The 16218-nt window shown below is 45.0% G+C and overlaps 1 long non-coding RNA gene across 1 annotated transcript in view; it reads left to right on the top strand.

The window, feature by feature from the left end:
* The window catches only part of LOC142769362 (uncharacterized), a 46973-nt gene extending 31075 nt beyond the window's left edge, over nt 1-15898 (top strand). Inside the window, exon 2 of the long non-coding RNA XR_012885794.1 lies at nt 11440-15898. This is a non-coding gene — a long non-coding RNA (uncharacterized LOC142769362). The remainder of the gene's footprint in view (nt 1-11439) is intronic.
* The last annotated feature ends 320 nt before the right edge of the window (nt 15899-16218 follow it).

Below are 16218 nucleotides of genomic sequence, written 5' to 3'. Positions count from 1 at the left end.
CGAGTAATCTAACGCTATCACGTTAATAAACATTGACGCCTGCGCGCAAGCAAGTTGGCGCAATTAGCCGCACACCACATCGCCACGCCCTTAACGTTACAGAGATGGTGGTGCCATCTAATGACCAATCTGCAAATGCTCCTCTCCACGCTCGGTAATTCTATGAATGACCATTGTATTTTTCCGAAAAGTAGTTGGTATACAATTTCGAGTTATTTATAATACGTGAACACACTTGTTTAAGAGTTCTACTGTGAAAATTTGAGTGTTTTAAACGTCTATAATTAGGGCTTCTCTGAAGTATTCTAATGGCAACAATGACAACGTTCCAAGATGTTAGCGCTTTGGTGGTTTTTGCTTTTTCGGCCCAACTTTTCCTCGAGAGTCAGTATATTAATTCTACGTCTCTAACGCTATCGCGTTAACAATGAGAGACACCGTGGTGGAGGGCTCTAGAGAGCTGCACCATTTGGGCTTTATTCAACATGCAATTGAATCTACGCACAAGGGTCTTTGACATATTATCTCCGCCAAAATGCACTTGCCGCTGGAGGGATTCGACCTCGGAGCAGTCGACAAGACCCGCGTAACGGATTTTGATTCGTCGTCTGATTTACCATAGATTGATGCTATGCGACAAAGCAATACTTACGCAATTACGTGCGAAACATTAAATAGGTTAATGCCTGTGACAGCTGTGAAAATAGTGCTGCGAGGTTCTTTTTTGTCAGCTCCCTGATATAGTGAATTCGACCGGGCAGGATGCGTAGTGTAATATCATTATCGGGAATTATTCTAATGGAGTATTTATTTCAGCATTAATATTACTCCTAATAATATTTACGGATATAAAGGCGATTTATTAGGTATAGTTACTATTCACGTCATTCTTTCATGAGTCAGGCAGACATGCACAAGCTGCCTTTTACTCCGTCTTGCAACGCAACGCAATGATAAGTTTAATAAAGGTAATTTTGGTTATGTGTAGTAATGGCGGAATGAATTATCGGGCTTAGTAAAGGTATTCTAATATTTGCGCAAGTCACACGTCACATTACCCTAATTGTTCAATTAGTTCAACAGTGTTGTGCACAATATTCACGTTTATACTTTTTAAATGCTGGAATTTCACTATGATTCAATAATATGTCAACGGCTCCCTTAAATACGGCCAGCGAGCGTAAACTTGTATATTCTTCAGCAAGCGGGAAACGCGGTAATAGACCGAATGAAGTTCATGCTTTTGAGTTAGTTGTAGATTGCGTGGCATGATTAATTAAAAGGTTAATACCTTACAACATCGTGCGAGATCACTTTTATTCATCTGGTATCCCGTGTGACTTTTGGATGAATAGACGAAAACGTGACTACACTGAAGTTTGTACACACCAGAATTTCGACTTTGCGTGTTCTCAATACTCATTTTTGTAGTCTGTTTTGCTTTTAGAGCAAGGGTAAATGATCACTTAATAACCAGAACATAAAAAATTGTCGCACAATTCAATGAGTAGCTCTATGGGGTGCATGAAAACGTGACAGGTAAACTCGTGTCACATGAGCTTCATCTGCGCGCAAAATCTAAAAACTTGCTGACCAGATTGCTGTGAAAGTGCTGCAGGTTGAAGAATTTACATTCAATGGCTGTATCTCAGAGTAGTTCCAAGACTTCTTGCCTACCACAGCCTTGTTTATCTAAATAGCGAGTGGGAAGACACGGACTGTCACTTACCTTCAATTTCAACGAATCTATGGAGTCGAACGTAAACGTTCTTTTCAGCTTCTCGTTGAAAAGGGCCTCGTAGTGGTAATTCTTGTTCTGCTCGAATTTCCATTTGTCTCCGGCGACGCTTGGGCAGACCTGCGGACAAGAAAGAAAAGCGTTGACTTATTTATCAATGGTCTTCGGGTGTCAGCCGCAGCAAATGGCTATGACAGTGCTGCCTGTGTGCTGGCCGACAGATGTGCACGGAAAGCAGGCACAGACGAGGAACAAGAAGGATGCGTACTTCACGCTGTCGTAGATATCTGAATTAGGAGAAATTAAGGCCACTTTGCACTATGGATTCCAAACCCGAAGAAAGTTGAGTGCTGGGCAGCCTTTCTTTGTTTTTGTTTGGTTTCCTTTTTCTGACCCACATTTCTGCCTTGAAATTCACTCGCTATGCTACACCGTCCATAGAGCTTGTTGTAAATACAGTTAATATTTTACCTTCCACTTTCGTTGATACTTGGAGTCCGGCAAAAAAAAAAAGTTATCCCGGTGCGAAAGAAGTGTGGGATAGGACCGGAATGTCGTGGTATAGCGAGAGAGAGAGTACAACTTTAGGTCAAGTACAGACGTAGAGGTTGCCTATCGCCACTAGGCCCACAACGGTACCAGAAGGTCAAGCCGAACAGCTCTGTCGCGGGTGCTAGCCATGATTTGTTGTCAAGGGTATAGGCCGGCGCAGAAGCCTATTTCACTCGTACCAGGCTCGCACTTCTAGTACCGAAGCATTTGTGCTTGTGTAGCGGCCTGCACGCAAGTGGTGCCGGTGGCACCGGAGAATTTGTATGGATAAATTTCCTTCAAGTATGGCAGAGAAAGTAAAAAAATTAAAACATGCCTAGCACAATTTGAACGCAATTTCGAGCTCAAAAGAAACATCCATTTACCTTGAAATACCTTGTAAATATTGATACAGGACTTTCGTTGAAGAGGGATAGAGGAGAAAAAAGTGAATGTGTTCTGTGCCAGGCCTGACTGCTGCCACCATCTATCATCCCGCCTGTACAATAAACATCTCTCACTGGTTAACATAATTGGTGGAGAGTTCTGGGTAACGCCTTGGAGCACCAGACAAGTACGGCGTAAGACACACCCCTGGAGCTTCGCTGGAGCCACAGACTCGCAGGACTCTTGCCGCTACCAGTCATCATGAACCCTGACGGCGAAATCCAACCAGCTGCGTTTAACACCTATATGGACACCATTACAGGTAACCGCGCCCGTTCTCTGGGAAACCTGGAGAGGACGTCGATGAATGGCTCAAGCACTATCGGCGGGTGAGTCTGTATAACCACTGGGACACTACTGGCGAGTGCAACTACGTACCACTTTTTCTTGAGGGAACCACGTTGGTGTGGTACGAGAATCATGAGCAAAATTTGACTACGTGCGTGAATTTTGTGGACGAAATCGCGAAATGTTTTGGGGATCCGACAATGAGAAAGAAGCGTGCTGAGCAGACCCTCAGCCAACGTGCTCAAGTCCCTGGGGAGCATGTAAGATGTATATTGAAGAAGTTCTCAAGCTTTGCAAGAGTGTGGACCCAGTAATGACTGATGAGGATAAGGTCAGACATCTCCTTAAGGGCAATGCGGAGGATATGTATCACTACCTTATTGGAAAGGATGACTTGCAGTCGGCCTGTGACATCATCCGACATTTCCGAACATTTTAGGCCCTTAAAGCTCGGTCCAATTCGGCAAAGTTTAGTAGACTCTCCAACGTCACAACGGTAGCAAGCATCGACGTAGTTCTCCACTCAGTGACCTGGCGTCAGTAATACGAGAAATAGTGCGCGAAGAACTTGGTCAGCGGGACGCTGCTGCGCCGTCGACAGCACATGGCCACGGTTTTTATACGCCATGCGGCCCCCCGCCGGCGTTCTTCAACGCGGCGGGCTTCGTCGACTCAAGGACGCCGGTACAGTTGCGCCGTCATGCTTATATGTCTGATACGCGAAACGACTCCGTGCAAAGGTCACCCCCGATAGGGCAGCGTGGCAAGATTATGCCGCTGACTATCTTCAGCAGCGAGTGGGGCGTGAAGCACCTGTGTGCTTTTACTGCGACGTTCGTGGACATATAGCCCACTTCTGCTCAGAGCGGCATCGGTCACTTCTGCCGCAGTACCTACGACCCCCGGCATCCTCACGACGCGCAAGTATTCGGAAAGAATATCGCTGGCCACCCAACGGCTACAACCGAACCGACTTCCAACAGACCTTCCGCAGCGATTCGCCGGCTTCTGTGCGGAGTGTGACGCCACCAGCCTCCTCCCGCCAGCGTCGGTCACCATCACCAGGTCGTCGGCGTCTCACCTCTCCTCCTCCGCCGGGGAACTATAGACGTCGCGGCCGATGGAGGTGAGGTTGCCGGACATTTTTCACTGCGTACAGATATGCCTCCACCAGTTTCCATGCTACAAAATGAGGTCAGTGTTCTTATAGATGGTGTCCTCACGTCCGCGTTAGTCGACACAGGAGCAACTGTTTCCGTCATGAGCAGAAATTTTAAGACTCGTCTTGGCAAGAAAGAGATGTTCTCTTGGAGAAGCCAGGCAACGTTTCGTGCAGTGAGTGGAGAACCGTTGCGCCCAGTGGGAGTTTGTACTGCAACTGTTAGTTTCGGCGCTAAATTGTTAAAGGCAGATTTTGCAGTTCTTCTTAATTCTACTCATGACGTTATCCTGGGGATAGACTTTTTGAAAGAATGTGGAGCCACTTTGGATTGCGCAGCTGGCGAAGTTTTACTGTTTGGTTTTTGTGAAGAGCCCACGCAATGCCAACAGACTATCGCAGTCGTTGATGATATAGTTTTACCGGCCCAATCGATAGTTCAAGTGCCTGTGGATGTTTGTGGTATCAAAGCAGATAACGTTGACGTTTAGTTCACCCAACCTAGCTGAAATGTGCGAAGAAGGATGTGGTTGTGCCGCACTGCGTGATTTCTGCAAGTAGTGGCAAAGCCTTGGTATGCGTTGTCAACTCCTCTTTCGAGCCGATTGTACCGCCTGGTGGAATGAGGCTGGCTGTGTTTGAGTTCGACGTCAGGAACAACGTTACCATTGCAGTCATTAGCAACGACAGGAAAAAGGAAAATGCGTCTAATGTGGCTTGTTCTAGTGATGACATACTAATGGATATGGTGAATAAGTCGCTATCGCCAGAAAAGAGACAAGCGTTAATTTGGATCCTCTCCAATCATACATCCGTTTTTGATTTCGCACTCAATAGCCATAGATTTCCTGCACCACCTTCACGCACTCGTCATGCGATTGATGCTGGTTCTGCCCACCCCATTCGTCAGAGACCATACAAAGTATACATTGCAAAAGGATCAAAATGTGGGCCAGTTGGTAATTCATTTTCTTCGTTCAGCGAACTGGGAGCGCAGAGAAAACACAAAGGACGAAGCGAGGAACCACACAACACGAGCGCTCAACTAACAACTGATTTATTTTCCACATCGGAAGGACATATATAAACACATGACTAAATGACCCTTTTCACGCAAAAAACTCTGGTGTCGTGGTTGAATACCTCAACACATGTGAATGCTCCGGTGTTACAGCTTTTAGTCTTGATGTAGTCGACTTATATTATTCTTTGCCGCATGATCAACTGTTAAACAGCGTAGAGCAGTGCATTGTGGAAGACAATGATGAGATATCGTTCAGGAATAGCACGGGAATTTCGACTCAGTCTTTTCTAGAAATTTTGACGTTCTATTTGAAGTCCACCTTCGTCGTATGGCTTGGGAACCTGTACATGCAAAAATCAGGTGTGTGTATAGGTTCAAGTGTGGCCCCTGTTTTAAGCCAAATCTTTCTTGGGAAGGTGGATGCAGCCTTAAGCACTAAACTTCAACCTGGCACAAAAGTATTCCGTTATGTTGACGATTATCTGATTATCATCAAGAAGTGTTCAGCAGTGGACGTTGAAAGTATGAAGGCATGCTTCGAGAAGGAAGGCATGGGCCTCCGGTTCACCTCCGAGCTTCCAAAAGATAACAAATTGCAGTTCCTAGACCTTTCCCTGTTTTTTGGTGATAAGCACCTTTGCTGGCGATATAATCCTCGTTCTGCAAAACCCGTTCTAGACTACTCTTCCGGACATTCCAAGCTTGTTAAACGCGGAATCGTAATGTCATGCTTACGTTCAGCCCTCGGAAAATGTTGCCTGCATACCTTGCAAAGTGGTTTCGTAGCACAGTTGGAATGGCTGATAGGTGCGGGATACCCTTCCTACGTAATAGCCTCAGTCTGTGAAAAGCTCTTGCGTACGGTCAAAAATAATGAAAAACGCACATGTACTTCTTCAGAGAACAAGGAAGGGAATAAGAAGCGCGCGGCAGTAATCCCCTACATTCATAAAATGGCCCATGGGTTAAAAAACGTGGGAAACCGGTTCGGTGTGCGCGTGGTTTTCTCGGCACCCAATAAATTGGCCAGTATATGTTCAATGGTGCACAGGAGGGCACATAATGCATCTAAAGGTAGAGGATGCCTCCAGAAGCACGTAACTAAGTTTGTTAAGTGCATCACCGGAGTAGTATATAAGATACCCCTTTCTTGCGGACGGATGTACATTGGCCAGACCGGCCGATGTGTGAACGTGCGTCTCAGGGAACACAGAAGCTCGTTGAAAAGTACACCTTACTCCCATTTAGCGTCACATTGCGTTTCGTGCAAGTGCCAACCTCTGTTTGAAAACACAATTGTTCTGTTCCGGCATCCTCATCAAACTACGCGCGAAATTTCTGAAGCCTATCACATTTCCAGGAATACGGACCAATGTATAAGTCATCCTTCCCTCTCACTACTTGACTGTGAATTCAGCTACCTAGATAACCCTTAGACATGTGCCTTGATTACACGCTTCGCATGCTGCCCTTCATTTCGTCATAATCTTTTTTGACATGCGCATTTTGTGTTTATATATGTCCTTCCGATGTGGAAAATAAATCAGTTGTTAGTTGAGCGCTCGTGTTGTGTGGCTCCTCGCTTCGTCCTTTGTGTTTTCTCTGCGCTCCCAGTTCGCTGAACGAAGAAAACATACAAAGTATCCCAGTCGGAGCGTAAAGTTATTGCTGAGCAGGTGGAAGAAATGCTGTCTAAGAAAGTTTGCAAGAGTCGTCTAGCCCCTGGGCAGCACCAGTTATACTTGTAGAAAAGAAGGATGGGTCTTGGAGATTCTGTGTAGATTACCGGCGGCTCAACTCACTTACAAAAAAGACGTATATCCGCTGCCCCGCATCCACGACGTTATCGATTGTTTACACCCTGCTTCGTACTTTTCTTCCGTAGACTTAAGATCGGGATATTGACAAATCACTATGCACTCTGCCGATAAAGAAGAAAACGGCTTTTATAACTCCAGATGGTTTATTTGATTTTAACGTCATGCCATTTGGTCTATGTATAACGCTCCAGCTACGTTTGAGCGCTTTATAGACACAGCTCTCCGTGGCTTAAAATGGGAAGTATGTCTTTGCTATCTTGATGACGTTGTAATCTTTGGCCACACGTTTGAAGAACACAATCGTCGACTTGATGTCGTTCTCACGTGCCTTGAGAAAGCAGCACTTACCATGAATTCCAAAAAGTGCCATTTTGGTGATCGTGAAACTAGAGTTCTTGGCCATCTCGTAGACAAACACGGCGTTCGGCCTGATCCCCACAAAATCACCGTGGTCAGCACTTTCCCTCAACCACGCTCACTACGAAAATTCAGAAGCTTCCTCGGCCTGTGTTCGTATTTTCAGAGCTGTGTTTCTAGCTTCGCCGATGTGGCTGAGCCTCTTACTCATCTGCTCAACAAAGACGTACCCTTCAAGTGGACAAAAGAGTGCGAGTCGTTTTCGCAGCTGAAGCTTCTACTCACTTCTGGGCCTATTCTTCGTCATTTCAACGCATCAGCTCCAACTGAGGTTCACAGTGACGCAAGCGGAATCGGTATCGGCACAGTATTAGTTCAGCATCATGGCGCCACCGAACATGTCATTGCCTTTACGCGAGCCGTTCTTTGAGTAAAGCTGAGCGCAATTACACTGTTACAGAGCAAGAATGTCTGACAGCTGTCTTCGCCGTGCACAAGTTTCACCCGTAAATAAATGGCCACCGATTCTCCATCATCACAGACCACCACTCACTTAGTTGGCTCACTGGTCTACGAGATCTAACTGGTAGTCTTGCACGATGGGCACTACGTTTGCAAGAATATGACTTTGATGTTTGCTGCAAGAGTGGCTGCCGTCACGCAGACGCTGACTGCCTATCGCGACTTCCCCTTCCCACGACTGAATGCGACGCTGAGAATTTAGACGACTGTCTGGCCGCTATTGACTCACGTTTTCCAGATTTGGAAGCGTTCCGTACAGAACAACGTCAAGACCGTAGACTGGCTCCTTTTTTCTCATCTGCCGTGATAAGCCGCATCAGAGCGCATTCGTCATGCAGGATGGCATTCTTTACAAGCGAAATTTCGCTGCAAAGGGGGCCTGCCTACTTTTGGTTGCCCCCAAATCATTGCAACCCAACGTGCTGCAGTCTATGCACGACGATTCACATCTGGGCATTTGGGGTTCGCCAAGACCTATCACCGAACACTTAAACGTTTCTACTGGCCCCGAATGCGTCAGGCTACAGCTAAATACGCGACCAGCTGTGAGCATTGTCAACGATACAAGAGTCCAACAAGTACACCGCCAGGATTTCTCCATCCCATACCGCCTCCATGTTTTCCCTTTGAGGTCGTCGGTATTGACTTGATGGGCCCTTTTCCACTATCTATCACTGGGAACAGCTGGATTATAGTCTGTGTAGACCACCTCACTCGGAATGTTGAAACTGCAGCAATCACAGCCGCAACAGTCGATCTCGTTTGTGACTTCCTGCTACGCTACCTCTTCCTCCGGCATGGGATGGGTCCCCTCGTGCCATCATCAGCGACCGTGGCCGGCAGTTTGTAGCCGACGTCGTGGAAGAGTTGATTCGCCGGTCTGATTCCCAGTTTCGACACACCACTTCATACCATCCACAGACCAACGGTTTTACTGAGCGTGTTAACAGGACGTTCATAAACATGCTCGCTATGTACGTTGATTCCAAGCATAAAAACTGGGACGAAGTTTTACCGTTTATGACCTACGCCTACAACAATGCGCTACAAGAAACCACCGGCTTTAGCCCGTTTTACCTTCTCTACATCCGTGAGCCACGTACTACCCTCGACACAAATCTGCCGTTTTCAGAGCAAGAAAACCCATCACTTGCAGAGACACTCTGTCGCGCAGAGGAGGCACGACGCATCGTGCGTCTCCGGACTTTGGCAGCCCAAGACCAATCAAAGGCTCGCTACGATAAGCGACATCGAAATGTGTCGTACAGCGAAGGCGATGTGGTGTGGCTGTGGACTCCAAATTGCACGAGTGGTTTGAATCAAAAGTGTCTGGCCCGCTATACAGGTCCCTTTGTCGTTTTGTCACGCCTTAGCGACGTTACGTACGTGATAACACGCCTAACATCTTCTGGCCATCGCTCCAGGAAAACTGACGTCGTACATGTCGTCCGGTTGAAGCCATACCACGCGCGACACTAACTCGCCCAGTGGACATCGTCTTCTGCAATGGGGGAAATGATACGGGACTTTCATGGAAGAGGGGTAGAGGAGAAATAAGTGAATGTATTCTGTGCCAAGCCTGACTGCTGCAACCATCTATCATCCCGTATGTACAATATACATCTCTCACCCGTAACAATATTATAGCCAGAGCCTTAATACCACTTTTGCAAGAAGCGATTGTTAAACTCACGCTGAAGGTCTCATTCCAACTTTAGGCTGTAACTTATCGCAGTCATGCACTGCTGGTGCAGTTCTGCTACACAAACACTCACGTTAGCCGGATCGTCGTAACGCGGACCGGAGAAGTCTGTGCAGTCCTCGAAGGGAAGGTAGCGACTGGGACCATCGAGAAACTTCGGTGCGTAATATCGGCCGCTGAGTCCCACCGAAATAGATAGAGGTAAACGTGGGTGCGACTGCCGCAACATTTCAAGCATCGGAAGGGTGTCATTCTGTCCACGTGAAAAAAGGAAAAGAAGTCGGTGAAAAATTGAGGCAGTCGCATTGATGTAGCGTTCATAAGTTTTCAAAGCGTTGCGTTTCTTCATCAGCGATGTCGCTCTGCAGTCAAATATGGCTTCCACTACCGCTTGGTAAACGTTTTTAAAACTTGTGGTATTTGAAACATAAGGTTTCGGCGTTGCGAAACATAGTGAAAACTTGACTAAACAAACTGATGAACGTATAAATTTTCTTCGTTGATTTAGGAAGTTGGTGAAATTAGGAAGGAAAAAAATTGGCAGATCCCCCGTACAGTGGGAATCAGTGATATGCGAAGCACGAATAAGAAAGGTTGATATGTCACTTTAAAATCAGCACACCATTACGAGGTGAAGGTATATGAGGCCGTACATGACTTCCGTGTCATGATTAACATTTTTGGATGTGTCGTTTACCCTTTTCCTTCATTCACGTCACGTGATACCAAATTTAGTAAATGTGGAGCTAGCGAAACGACCCTAAGCTCGCTATGAGCGTGGTATGTTGTCATGTTCCTAGATGACACGCGTGTCAGGGTTATCTCGTTTGCACTGGTCATATACTTTCGTGATTCATTTACGTCACGCAACACCAAATTTGGTATATCTGGAGCTACGAAAACGGCCTAGAGCGCGTTATGAAGGGCCAAATATACTCCAACGTAGCGTTGAGGCACGCGCACGCTGGGCACAGCGACATTAGTGTTAGAAAAACGCGAGCACTCTATCTCACGCCAGGCGTGAAATGCACGCCGATGCTTTACTTGGACAACACTGCGTCTCCCTCTTTTCGTGATGCCCCGCCACGGTGGTCTAGTGGCTAAGGTACTCGACTGCGGACCCGCAGGTCGCGGGATCCAATCCCGGCTGTGGCGGCTGCATTTCTGATGGAGGCGGAAATGTTGTAGGCCCGTGTACTCAGATTTGGGTGCACGTTAAAGAACCCCAGGTGGTCGAAATTTCCGGAGCCCTCCACTACGGCGTCTCTCATAATCATATGGTGGTTTCGGGACGTTAAACCCCACAAATCAATCAATCAATCTTTTCGTGATGGAGGGACACCGGATGCGCTGAAACGCGCATGCGTCAAAGCAATGCAGCGTGGCGCGCACCTGCCAGCATATATGGCAAGACCGGTGCTGGCGTGGAAACGCCGGCGTGACGCCACGAAATTAACGTCGGCGAGCGCGCGCATCGTGTGACTTTGAAGTGTATTGGCACATTGACTATGGCATGTAGTCATGCTCTCATGACACGCATCTCATGATTATCATGTTTGCATGTGTCACATACTTTCGTCATCCATTGACGTCAATTATTACCAAATTTGGCATATGTGAAGCTAGCGAAACGGTCGCGAGCGCACATGAGTGTGGCATGTAGTCATGTTGTTACATGGCACGCATGTCGTGATTATCATGTTTGGATGTGTCATTTACCTATGTCGTCCGTTCGCGTCATGTAATACCGAGTTTCGTACAGGCGAATACCGAGTTTCGTACAGTTTCGTACTTTTGAGCAGCGGCCGTAGGATTCGGACGTCTACTAAGAATCTGTTCTCTCCGCTACAGGCCGGTGCAGTCCAGGTGTCCCAGCCGAGCAGCTTTCTCCCGTGTGCAACCACGCTCGTGTCAACACGAGCCAACCTCCTGTGCCTCCCCTGTGCCTGACTGCGCCGGCGCTACGTGGCTACCAGAAGTGGCTCTCGGCGCCTGCGCTACGTGGCTACTGGAAGATCGACATCGACTCGCTATCATCGTCTTGTACGACCTTGAGCGACCTGTCATTCGCACGTGGAGCGCTACGGCGCGTGGTCACCCCTGCGCCTGCGCTGGCCTCATCGGAGGTTATATAAGGAAGTCCCCAGTGCACCCGAACCACTTTTGAGCAGCGGCCGTAGGATTCGGACGTCTACTAAGAATCTGTTCTCTCCGCTACAGGTTGGTTCTTGTACAATTACCCCCGCTCGTGTTGCATACTCACATACGGCTGCTGCTCATAAGTGTTGCCTTCTGGTTTTGCTTGCACACTATGCCTACTAACACCGAACTTGCTAAGAAAATCGAGCACCTTGAGTCCCTGCTTCATGCTAAACTTGACAATCTTGTTGATGATCTTGTGTCTAAAATATCGAAAAAATTAGAAGATCAGGGACTAGGCAATCTTTCTGCACTTGCCGATAGTGTTCGTTTCATCAATGACCAATATGATTCAGTGCGCAAATCTGTAGATGAGCTGGTGCAGTCAAACAAAACACTGAGGGCAGAAAATGACGAGTTAACCAAAAAGATTGCAGATATGGAGCAATACAGTAGGCTCAATAACATTGAAATCAAAGGTGTTCCATGTACACAAGGCGAGGACTGTGCTGTGATTTTGAAAACCATTGGACAAGTGATTGAATGTCCTATTTCATCGACAGATATTGATGCAGTTCATCGCGTCGCCAGTAAAACAGCTGATAAGTGCATCATCGCGCGCTTTTGTTCACGCGAGAAGAAAAACGAGTTCCTTCGCAAAGCGCGTAAGGCGCGACTGCGTGCTTCCCAGTTAAAACTATCCGGAAGTAATGACAATCCAGTCTTTGTCAATGAACATCTTACCATTGCCAATAAAAAGCTGTTTAGTAAAGCGCTTGTTCTAAAAAAGGAAAGGAAATGGCGGTTCCTCTGGACAGAGAATTGTCATATCAAGGCCCGCAAGACAGAGGACAGCAGGGTATTTTGGATTAATACGGAATCTGATCTCAACTTACTCACGTGACGTTGACAAATTCGGTTCGCTTTTCCCACCTCATAGCTTTCGTCGTGTATCATCATGTCATTGCTTCCTTTCGAGGAAACTAAATCCCTCCTTGCTAATTCTACTTGTTCATTGCTGCACATCAATGCGCGTAGTTTGCCAAAAAACTACGATAACATTATTGGATTCACTGACTTACTCTGTCATTCCTTTTCATTTTTATGTATTACGGAAACATGGCTAGGATCTTGTGATGGCAATCTGTACGGATTTCGATCGTTTAACTCTGAATATTGTCACCGCGATTCGGGTCGCTACGGCGGATCGGCCATATTTATATCGCCCGAGATAAAGTACAAGCGCAGGACAGACCTATCTTTGATTATTCCGAACTGTGAATCTGTATGGATCGAGGCTGCCCTCCCCTCCTCTGTTAATCTAAATGAAGTGATCATTGCATGCATTTACCGTTCTCCATCTTCATCTATTCCGCATTTTCTACATAATTTAGCTGCTGTACTCGACATTATCACCGCAGAAAATAAGCAAGTTGTTTTGGTTGGTGATATCAACATTAACCTAATGGATACAGATAACAGCACCATTATAGCATATAGTGATTGTTTCCTTGGCTTCGGGCTTGAATCCTTAATTTCATCCCCTACTCGATTTTCACCCACTGGAACAAGCACGCTCATTGACCACGTATTAAGCAATTTTTCGCCAACCCCTAGCGCAGGAGTCATTGACGTGTGCATCACTGATCATCATCCTGTCTTTGTAACTTTCGCCGTAAATCTACCTCGCCTTAACACGTGCCATTTCACGTCAACCTTCGATCAGGAAAACTTTATCAAGGCAATTAAAGGCTCTGAGTGGTCTTCCATTAGCACCTTAGAAAATCCTGAAGAAGCACTAGGCAACTTCTGCTCCCTTTTTCTTAAAGCTGTGCATGCAAACACTAAAACTGTTAAATGCAAGAAAGTATATAGGTTTCAACGTAATCCCTGGCTAACTCAAGGCTTGTTAACTAGTATGCGGAAAAAAGATAATCTCTACAGGAAAAGAAAAAAACAGCCATTTAATGTGAATTTGAGACTTAGGTATAAAAATTATAGTAAGATGTTGAATAAACTGCTGAAAAAATCAAAACGACTTTATTACGAAAAAGAATTCTGTAAAGCAAGAAATGACCCAAAGAAAAAATGGAAACTTTTCAATGACTTCTTAAACAGACCTCAGGTTAGTAATGTCATTGATAAAATTAGGTATAAACAGCAAATCTGTACTGAGTCCTCTGACATAGCTGAGTCTTTTAGTGATTACTTTTATGAAGTATACAATGATAGGCCCAAAGTATCCTCGTACACCCTTACCCGCTGTATCCATTCATTCTTTCTATTTCCTGTTACCATTGACGAAGTCTATTCTACAATCCTGAGTCTAAAAAACTGTAGCGCTGGACTAGACAATGTATCGGCGTTTCATTTAAAACTTGCTGCTCCAGACATCTCAGAAGTCCTAAGCAATATAATTAATGTCGTTTTCAAACAAGGTATATTTCCGAGCTCACTGAAAAAAGCCAAGTTAATCCCAGTATACAAAAAAGGTGATACGACAGATGTCCGTAACTACCGCCCTATTTCTATTTTGTCTTCCATCAGCAAACTTATTGAAAAATTATTTGTGAAACGTAATAATAAGTACCTCAATAAATTTAGTCTGCTAAAGCCTTGTCAATTTGGTTTCCGGGCTGGTAGTTCTACGAATTTAGCATTGCTATCATTAACCGATTTCTTGAAAACGTCCATCGACAACGGTAATTTCACAGGGTCTGTATTTCTTGATTTCACGAAAGCCTTTGATACTATTAGTCATAATATTTTATTTAGCAAATTAGAGTCCTTGGGTATCACTGGCCCATCCTTGACCTTCATAAAAAACTACCTTCTTGATCGTGAACAATCAGTCTGCATTGGGGGCGTTTATTCTAATGTTAAAATAATTAATCAAGGGGTCCCACAGGGTTCTATTCTTGGACCCTTACTGTTTTGTATCTATATTAATGATTTGCCTGACTGCCTTGGAGATTCTAAAGTTATTCTTTACGCTGATGATACGACCATTTCCATCTCGCATCAATCATTACCTACTCTGATCAATATGTTGAATAAGGAACTGACTAATGTCGTTGAATGGTGTCGCTTAAACAACTTAATTTTAAACCCGCTCAAAACTCAATTCATGGTTTTTAAAACATCACAAAAAATGCTACCTTTCATTCCACAAGTGTTCATTGACAATCATTTCATTCCTGCGTCTAACTGTGTGTGTTTTCTGGGCATAAAATTGGACCCTCATTTAAAGTTCACCAATCATATTCTTTACGTTAAACAAAAAACAGCATTTGGTATAAGATCACTCATCAAATCTCGTCCTTTTTTTTCACTTGAAGCCTTATTGTCTTTATACTTTGCCTTCATACATAGTCACATCACCTATGGCATTACATCATGGGGAAATACATATAACATTCATATTTCGTCTGTACAGCACATTCAGAATCAGGCCATGCGCATTATTACCAACAGTTCATCTTATTCTAATGCTACCCCACTCTTTCAGGCTAACTGTGTTCTTACTGTGTCTGGCTTATTTAAATTTCACTTAATCACATTTTTATATAAACAACTTAACAAACAGCTTGTGTTTGATTTAATCAATGCTAGTTTACTCACTAACACCAATAGCACTAGATTCGCCCACAGTCACAACTTCCTTTTACCTAAATGTAACACCAATTATGGCAAAATGACGTCCGCCTTCGCGGTCATCAAATTGTGGAATAACCTGCCCTATACACTAAAATCATTATCATCTTTTCATGCATTCAAACGTGATCTTAAGAACTTCATCTTGCATAACTAGGTTGACAACGATGATTACTAAACGATTCTTGGTAACCGGGCATGAAATGGGAAAGTCTTTGCAAATTTACGTTATTGCTTTTTGGCGTGATTATGTTTTACTTATATAATCTTATTAATATTGTTCTTGTGTCGCATTCTGACTGCCTGTTTTGTTTACTTGATGTTATTTTATGTAAGTTCACTGTTTATTTTTCTTTGTGTTGCGTATTTTACGTGCTGTTTTCATTAATCATTTTATTGTTATATTTAACCGAGGGTCCCCCTGCAGTCGCTTGACTTTGGGACCCTCGTCTGCATACTACACTCTACGAATTTTGTATTTTGAATGATTAAATAAACTGAACTGAACTGAACTGAACTGAAGCTAGCGAAACGGCCGTGAGCACATCATGAGCGCATCATGAGCGTGTCATGTATTCAAGCAAATAAAGGAAGTTTCAAGGAGACGATCTGGGCTATCCACACCACACAAGACATCCAATAACAAAAGCAACCACCACGATCACGTGTGAGTGTTCGTATCTATAGTGGAAACAAATCATTACCACACAGCGCTAATTGATAAATTGTAAGCACATTCCAAGCATTTGATCGTTCTCACTTGCACATACCCATCATCATCGTTCTCACTTGCACATACCCATCATCATCGTCCTCTCTCTTGGGGTGGTTCTGAGC

This window comes from Rhipicephalus microplus, chromosome 8 (genome assembly GCF_043290135.1).
Source record: "Rhipicephalus microplus isolate Deutch F79 chromosome 8, USDA_Rmic, whole genome shotgun sequence".
NCBI classification, from domain to species: domain Eukaryota; kingdom Metazoa; phylum Arthropoda; class Arachnida; order Ixodida; family Ixodidae; genus Rhipicephalus; species Rhipicephalus microplus.
This window is presented reverse-complemented; position numbering and strand designations above follow the sequence as displayed.